Genomic DNA, 8,962 nt, shown 5'->3' with positions numbered 1-8,962 from the left:
AGCAAGAGGCACTGCAGGTATGCCTGACGCCATATTCTCTGCCCCGTCAGCAGTCTCGGGGCTGTGCTGGTGGGAGGGTGGGAGGGGCCACGGCTTTGTGGGTGGTCCGGTGTGAGTGGGGCTCTGCTGGAGATTCTGCAGGAGTTGCCAGGCTGCCACCTGCTAAAGAAGAGGATGTGTCACCCATACCTTCGGCTGGAATTTCTCCCCGGGCAGAGGTGAGGAAGGAAAAAAGCAGTGGGGGCCGGGACAGGAGGGGTATCTCAGGCAGGGAAATGGAAAGCTTCCAGAAGAGCGCCCGGGCTCAGGAGCATCCTGGCTGGCCTGCAGGCACCAAGTCGGCCTGCGTGCTGTCGCTGGTGTGGCTCCACGGCCCTCCCTCTAGGCTTTCAAGTCCTTGTACATATTCAGGTGTTTTACCTGGGAAGGGTGGGAACAGTTCAGCAGCAGCTGACCTGGGGCTCCCCTCACGTTTACGCTCAGACGCCTCGGCACGGTCCCCCAGGTTTGCAATGAGGACGCTTCTTGCGGGGGGCCTGCTGGCTGCATGGGAGATGATTCCCCACCTCTGACCAACTTCAGAATTGTTTACCACTGGAGCAAGTGCCCTGATAGCGTTTTCCTCTGTATAACTGGTGGGTTCTGTTTTTTTTTTCTTTTTTGGTTTAAGGTAGATTTATTTCTCTTTTATGTATTTATAGATATAAGCATGGAAATAATTCATTCCTATAAATACATCTGTGTGAAGGGAAGAACATTTTTCTGTTTTATTTTTCAATTTTATTTATTTTTGGAAATTTTGAAATTTTATTTTTTTTTTTATACAGCAGGTTATTATTAGTTATCTATTTTATACATATACATGTATACAGGTCAATCCCAATCTCCCAACTCACCCCACCACCACCACCCCATGGATTCCCCCCCTTGGTGTCCATACGTTTGTTCTCTACCTCTGTGTCTCTATTTCTGCCCTGCAAACCGGTTCATCTGTATCATTTTTCTAGGTTCCACATATATGCATTAATAAACAATATTTGTTTTTCTCTTTCTGACTTACTTCACTCTGTAGGACAGTCTCTAGATCCATCGACGTCTCTACAAATGACCCAGTTTCATTCCTTTGTATGGCTGAGTAATATTCCATTTTATCTATGTGCCACATCTTTATCCTTTCGTCTGTCTGTGGGCATTTAGGTTGCTTCCATTACGTGGTTATTGTAAATAGTGCTGCAGTGAACATTGTGGTGAATGTGTCTTTTGGATTTATGGTTTTCTCTGGGTATATGCCCAGAAGTGGGATTGCTGGATCATATGGTAATTCTATTTTTAGATTTTTAAGGAACCTCCATACTGTTCTCCATAGTGACTGTATCAATTTACTTTCCCACCAATGGTGGAAGAGGGTACCTTTTGTCCACACCCTCCCCAGCATTTGTTGTTTGTAGATCTTCTGATGATGCCCATTCTAACAGGTGTGAGGTGATACCTCATGGTAGTTTTGATTTGCATTTCTCTAATAATTAGTGATGTCGAGAAGCTTTTCATGTGCGTCTTGTCCATCTCTGCATCTTCTTTGAAGAAATGTCTATTTAGATCTTCTACCCATTTTTCTATTGGGTTGTTTGTTTCTTTAATATTAAGCTGCATGAGCTCTTTATATATATTGGAGATTAAACCTTTGTCCATTGATTTCTTTGCAAATATTTTCTCCCATTCTGAGGGTTGCCTTTTTCCATTCCCGTATTTTAGCAAAAAAAAATAAAGAAAGAAAAGGAAGCAGAACAGAGATGTGCGTAAAATATGCCTCTTGAAACTGTTGTTTTGAAATATGGACGTCTTTTAAAATTTTGGGTCGATATGCGAACCCAGGATTTGTTTTCAGGGCAGGTGTCATTTACAGGCCTGCAATTATCTTGAATATCAACTGACCATTAGCGCTGGGCTTACAGCTGCTGTTGTGTGAAACGGCCACAAGGTGGCAGCAGTTCTCCTTTACCAAATCTGGTTACTAGGGCCACAGAGCCTCAGTGGAAGTCGTATTCTAGGTTGTAATTTCGAATGGAATGTGCCAGGAAAAAGCCCCTTAAGTTTGTCTCACGACTTCTTGTTCGTTTTTTAAATTTAATTTTTATTTTTTATCACAGCAAGTTTGATTACAATGTTTGGCTTGTTGTAGGTGTGCAAGATGTGGTTCTTTTGCACATATACATATGTCTGTTCTTCCTGGGACCCTTTTCCCATGTACGTTATGACAGAATGTTGAGTAGTCTTCTCTTGGTATTCCGTAGGTGTTTGGTGATTCTATATTTCACCTGTGTTTGTATATGTCTGTTAACCCCAATATCCTAATATATCCAATCCTCACACCTTTCCAGTGGTGAACCATAAGTTTGTTTAATGAATCTGTGATTGCCCTTCTCTGTGGAAATATCTTCACTGGTATCAATTTTTAGGTAACACCTATAAGTGATATCATATGATATGTGTCTTTCTCTTTCTGACTTACTACAAGTCACGTGATTAGCTCTAGACTCATCTACGGTGCTGCAAATGGCATTGTGTCCTTTTTTTCCTGGGCTAATATTCTGTCTGTACATGTACCAGTTCGTCTTTGTCCAGTCATCTGTTGAGGGACTTTTTGGTTGCTTCCATGTCATGGCTACTGCAATGCTGCGGCAATGCACATTTGCCTGCCTGTGTCTTTCCAATTCTGTCTTCTTAGGGTCTAGGCCCAGGAGTGGGCCTGCTGTATCATATGGTAGCAAAAGGTTTACCTTCTAGAAGACCCTCCATTCTGTTCTCATTACTGGCTCTTACCAGGTTACGTCCCACTTAAAGTTGAGGTTATGGTCTTCTCCACGACACCTTCAGCGTTTATTGTTTGTAGTATTTTTGCTGATGTTTATTCTGACTAGTGTGAGCTGACACCACTTTGTGGTTGGATTTTCATGCGTCTCATAATCCCTTGAAATTGAGCTTTCTCACATGTCCTTATGTTCCTCAAACTGTGAGTACAGCTTACCTCTTCAAATTGTTTTCATGAAGTATGTGTGACATTTAGAAATATTTTGGCCATTACCTCCCTCAAGACATTTTGAGGTCAGGTTTCATTTACAGCCCTCCAGTACTGGTGCATATGAAGTGACCCTTAGCACAGGTTTTAAAGCTGCTGTTGCAGGTAACGGCCCGAGGGTGGCAGCATTTCTGCTTTTCCCAATCTGGTAACTAGGGAAACAGACCATCCCGGCAGTGGTGTTCTTCGGTTATATATTAGAGTGGAATGTGCCCCCAAAAGCTGATGTCTCCTTACTTATGTTTGCTTTATGTATTGAATTTATAGTTTTCTGATTGGAGTCATATTCCACTGTGTACATGGACCACTTCTTCTTTGTGCATTCCTCTGTTGATGGACATTTTCGTAGCTTCCAAGTATTGGCTATGTTAAATATTGCTGTAGTGCAGGATTACCAGCCTGTGTCTTTTCTTTTTGGCTGTACGTGGGCCTCTCATTGCCGTGGACCCTCCCATTGCACAGCACAGGCTCCGGACATGCAGGCCCAGCAGCCATAGCTCACGGGACCGGCCGCTCCACAGCATGTGGCATCTTCCTGAACCGGGGCATGAACCCGTGTCCCCTGCATTGGCAGGCGGACTCTGAACCACTGCTCCACCAGTGACGCCCAGCCAGTGTCTTTTTGATTCTCATCCCCTCAGGCGATAGGCCCAGCAGCGGGTATGCTTGATTGAATGGTAGCTCAGTATTTACCTTTCCAAGGCACCTCATTTTTGTTTTCATTACTGGCTCTTACAATGTCCCACGTTGAACCAAGAATAGGCATTTCTCCAAAACCCCTTCAGCCTTTATTGTTTGCAGAATTTTTGCTGCTGGGCATTCTGACTGGTGTGAGCTGATAGGTTTTTGTCATTTGGATTTGCATATCTTTAATTATTCCTAATGTTCAGCCTTTTCCCATGCCTTTTTAAATTTCTTGTACAGAAAAACAGAAAAAAACAGAGAGTGCAATTAACCTCTTGAAATAGTCTTCTTGGATGGTTGCCCTCTTTTGAATTTTTTGGTCAATTTTCGACCCCAGGATTGTTTTTGAGGGCAGGTGTCATTCACAGGCCTGCAATGAGTGTGAATATTTAGTGACCATTAGCACTGGGTTTAAAGCTGCTGTTGTTGGAAATGGCCACAAGGAGGCGGTATTTCTCCATTCCCACATCTAGTTACTAGGGCAGCAGAGCCTTTCTGGGACCAATGGAATACAGAAGAAGGCATCATTGAAGTCTAATACAGAAAACCATGTCCTGGTGAATGGTAGAATGGCCAGCAGGGTGTAGGAATTAGGGACTACTGGATGTATATCCTCAGTGACTTCACTGACTGTCCTGATATCCTTTACCACGTCCCCAGCAGCCCACGGGGCTGACGTGGTCAGGGCAATGCCAGGTTATGGAGCTCACCTGCGCAACTACCCAGCAGCCCATGGGGCTCTCGTGGTCAGGCCCCTCCCAGGATATGGGGCTCACCTGGGCAGGTCCCCAGCAGACCACAGGGCTCTCATGGTCAGGCTACTCCCAGGTTATGGAGCTCACCTGTGCAACTACCCAGCAGCCCATGGGGCTCTCATGATCAGGCCCCTCCCAGGATACGTAGCTCCCGTGGGCAGGTAGGACAGCAGGGCCGGGAACACAGGAATCGTGCACGTAGCCCTCATTTCAGAGCACCCCAGATGGCCTGTCTCTCAGAGCTGACACAGAGCACGTCAGAGCAGGACTTGAACTAACAAACAGCATCTCCGACAGGTCTGTGACCCTGGGCGTCACTCTGTGCGGCCTCCCTCTGCCTGGTCTTCCAGAGACTTCCACTGCAGACGGGGACCAGGCCTCTGTCTCCACCCATCACCCCTCCTCTCCCTGACTCCTGGGTTCCTCTCATTAAGAGAGTGTCTTCTTGAAGTTGTCTCCCACTCATGGGCCCGATAAAATGATTAGAAAACAAGCCAGAGCTGCAGCCCCTTGTCTATCCTGACTCTTAGGAGCCCACACCTGTTCCTTGGACCTGGTCAGTTCAGCGAGGTCCGTTTTCTGCAGTGTGAGCCCCTGAGGTTTGAGGATTGGCTGAGCTGGGCAGCCTGACCCTGCCGGCCAGCCCTGCCCAGGTGTGCCTGTGTTGAGGTCAATATAAACACCACTCCAGGCAGCAAGAGGCACTGCAGGTATGCCTGACGCCATATTCTCTGCCCCGTCAGCAGTCTCGGGGCTGTGCTGGTGGGAGGGTGGGAGGGGCCACGGCTTTGTGGGTGGTCCGGTGTGAGTGGGGCTCTGCTGGAGATTCTGCAGGAGTTGCCAGGCTGCCACCTGCTAAAGAAGAGGATGTGTCACCCATACCTTCGGCTGGAATTTCTCCCCGGGCAGAGGTGAGGAAGGAAAAAAGCAGTGGGGGCCGGGACAGGAGGGGTATCTCAGGCAGGGAAATAGAAAGCTTCCAGAAGAGCGCCCAGGCTCAGGAGCATCCTGGCTGGCCTGCAGGCACCAAGTCGGCCTGCGTGCTGTCGCTGGTGTGGCTCCACGGCCCTTCCTCTAGGCTTTCAAGTCCTTGTACATATTCAGGTGTTTTACCTGGGAAGGGTGGGAACAGTTCAGCAGCAGCTGACCTGGGGCTCCCCTCACGTTTACGCTCAGACGCCTCGGCACGGTCCCCCAGGTTTGCAATGAGGTCGCTTCTTGCGGGGGGCCTGCTGGCTGCATGGGAGATGATTCCCCACCTCTGACCAACTTCAGAATTGTTTACCACTGGAGCAAGTGCCCTGATAGCGTTTTCCTCTGTATAACTGGTGGCTTCTGTTTTTTTTTTTTTTTTCTTTTTTGGTTCAAGGTAGATTTTATTTCTCTTTTATGTATTTATAGATATAAGCATGGAAATAATTCATTCCTATAAATACATCTGTGTGAAGGGAAGAACATTTTTCTGTTTTATTTTTCAATTTTATTTATTTTTGGAAATTTTGAAATTTTATTATTTTTTTATACAGCAGGTTATTATTAGTTATCTATTTTATACATATACATGTATACAGGTCAATCCCAATCTCCCAACTCACCCCACCACCACCACCCCATGGATTCCCCCCCTTGGTGTCCATACGTTTGTTCTCTACCTCTGTGTCTCTATTTCTGCCCTGCAAACCGGTTCATCTGTATCATTTTTCTAGGTTCCACATATATGCATTAATAAACAATATTTGTTTTTCTCTTTCTGACTTACTTCACTCTGTAGGACAGTCTCTAGATCCATCGACGTCTCTACAAATGACCCAGTTTCATTCCTTTGTATGGCTGAGTAATATTCCATTTTATCTATGTGCCACATCTTTATCCTTTCGTCTGTCTGTGGGCATTTAGGTTGCTTCCATTACGTGGTTATTGTAAATAGTGCTGCAGTGAACATTGTGGTGAATGTGTCTTTTGGATTTATGGTTTTCTCTGGGTATATGCCCAGAAGTGGGATTGCTGGATCATATGGTAATTCTATTTTTAGATTTTTAAGGAACCTCCATACTGTTCTCCATAGTGACTGTATCCATTTACATTCCCACCAATGGTGGAAGAGGGTACCTTTTGTCCACACCCTCCCCAGCATTTGTTGTTTGTAGATCTTCTGATGATGCCCATTCTAACAGGTGTGAGGTGATACCTCATGGTAGTTTTGATTTGCATTTCTCTAATAATTAGTGATGTCGAGAAGCTTTTCATGTGCGTCTTGTCCATCTCTGCATCTTCTTTGAAGAAATGTCTATTTAGATCTTCTACCCATTTTTCTATTGGGTTGTTTGTTTCTTTAATATTAAGCTGCATGAGTTCTTTATATATATTGGAGATTAAACCTTTGTCCATTGATTTCTTTGCAAATATTTTCTCCCATTCTGAGGGTTGCCTTTTTCCATTCCCGTATTTTAGCAAAAAAAAAATAAAGAAAGAAAAGGAAGCAGAACAGAGATGTGCGTAAAATATGCCTCTTGAAACTGTTGTTTTGAAATATGGACGTCTTTTAAAATTTTGGGTCGATATGCGAACCCAGGATTTGTTTTCAGGGCAGGTGTCATTTACAGGCCTGCAATTATCTTGAATATCAACTGACCATTAGCGCTGGGCTTACAGCTGCTGTTGTGTGAAACGGCCACAAGGTGGCAGCAGTTCTCCTTTACCAAATCTGGTTACTAGGGCCACAGAGCCTCAGTGGAAGTCGTGTTCTAGGTTGTAATTTCGAATGGAATGTGCCAGGAAAAAGCCCCTTAAGTTTGTCTCACGACTTCTTGTTCGTTTTTTAAATTTAATTTTTATTTTTTATCACAGCAAGTTTGATTACAATGTTTGGCTTGTTGTAGGTGTGCAAGATGTGGTTCTTTTGCACATATACATATGTCTGTTCTTCCTGGGACCCTTTTCCCATGTACGTTATGACAGAATGTTGAGTAGTCTTCTCTTGGTATTCCGTAGGTGTTTGGTGATTCTATATTTCACCTGTGTTTGTATATGTCTGTTAACCCCAATATCCTAATATATCCAATCCTCACACCTTTCCAGTGGTGAACCATAAGTTTGTTTAATGAATCTGTGATTGCCCTTCTCTGTGGAAATATCTTCACTGGTATCAATTTTTAGGTAACACCTATAAGTGATATCATATGATATGTGTCTTTCTCTTTCTGACTTACTACAAGTCACGTGATTAGCTCTAGACTCATCTACGGTGCTGCAAATGGCATTGTGTCCTTTTTTTCCTGGGCTAATATTCTGTCTGTACATGTACCAGTTCGTCTTTGTCCAGTCATCTGTTGAGGGACTTTTTGGTTGCTTCCATGTCATGGCTACTGCAATGCTGCGGCAATGCACATTTGCCTGCCTGTGTCTTTCCAATTCTGTCTTCTTAGGGTCTAGGCCCAGGAGTGGGCCTGCTGTATCATATGGTAGCAAAATGTTTACCTTCTAGAAGACCCTCCATTCTGTTCTCATTACTGGCTCTTACCAGGTTACGTCCCACTTAAAGTTGAGGTTATGGTCTTCTCAACGACACCTTCAGCGTTTATTGTTTGTAGTATTTTTGCTGATGTTTATTCTGACTAGTGTGAGCTGACACCACTTTGTGGTTGGATTTTCATGCGTCTCATAATCCCTTGAAATTGAGCTTTCTCACATGTCCTTATGTTCCTCAAACTGTGAGTACAGCTTACCTCTTCAAATTGTTTTCATGAAGTATGTGTGACATTTAGAAATATTTTGGCCATTACCTCCCTCAAGACATTTTGAGGTCAGGTTTCATTTACAGCCCTCCAGTACTGGTGCATATGAAGTGACCCTTAGCACAGGTTTTAAAGCTGCTGTTGCAGGTAACGGCCCGAGGGTGGCAGCATTTCTGCTTTTCCCAATCTGGTAACTAGGGAAACAGACCATCCCGGCAGTGGTGTTCTTCGGTTATATATTAGAGTGGAATGTGCCCCCAAAAGCTGATGTCTCCTTACTTATGTTTGCTTTATGTATTGAATTTATAGTTTTCTGATTGGAGTCATATTCCACTGTGTACATGGACCACTTCTTCTTTGTGCATTCCTCTGTTGATGGACATTTTCGTAGCTTCCAAGTATTGGCTATGTTAAATATTGCTGTAGTGCAGGATTACCAGCCTGTGTCTTTTCTTTTTGGCTGTACGTGGGCCTTTCATTGCCGTGGACCCTCCCATTGCACAGCACAGGCTCCGGACATGCAGGCCCAGCAGCCATAGCTCACGGGACCGGCCGCTCCACAGCATGTGGCATCTTCCTGAACTGGGGCATGAACCCGTGTCCCCTGCATTGGCAGGCGGACTCTGAACCACTGCGCCACCAGTGACGCCCAGCCAGTGTCTTTTTGATTCTCATCCCCTCAGGCGATAGGCCCAGCAGCGGGTATGCTTGAT

Source organism: Mesoplodon densirostris, chromosome 18 (genome assembly GCF_025265405.1).
Source record: "Mesoplodon densirostris isolate mMesDen1 chromosome 18, mMesDen1 primary haplotype, whole genome shotgun sequence".
In the NCBI taxonomy this organism is placed as follows: Eukaryota; Metazoa; Chordata; class Mammalia; order Artiodactyla; family Ziphiidae; genus Mesoplodon; species Mesoplodon densirostris.
The sequence above is the reverse complement of the archived record's forward strand: the minus strand, read 5'-3'. Positions refer to the sequence as shown.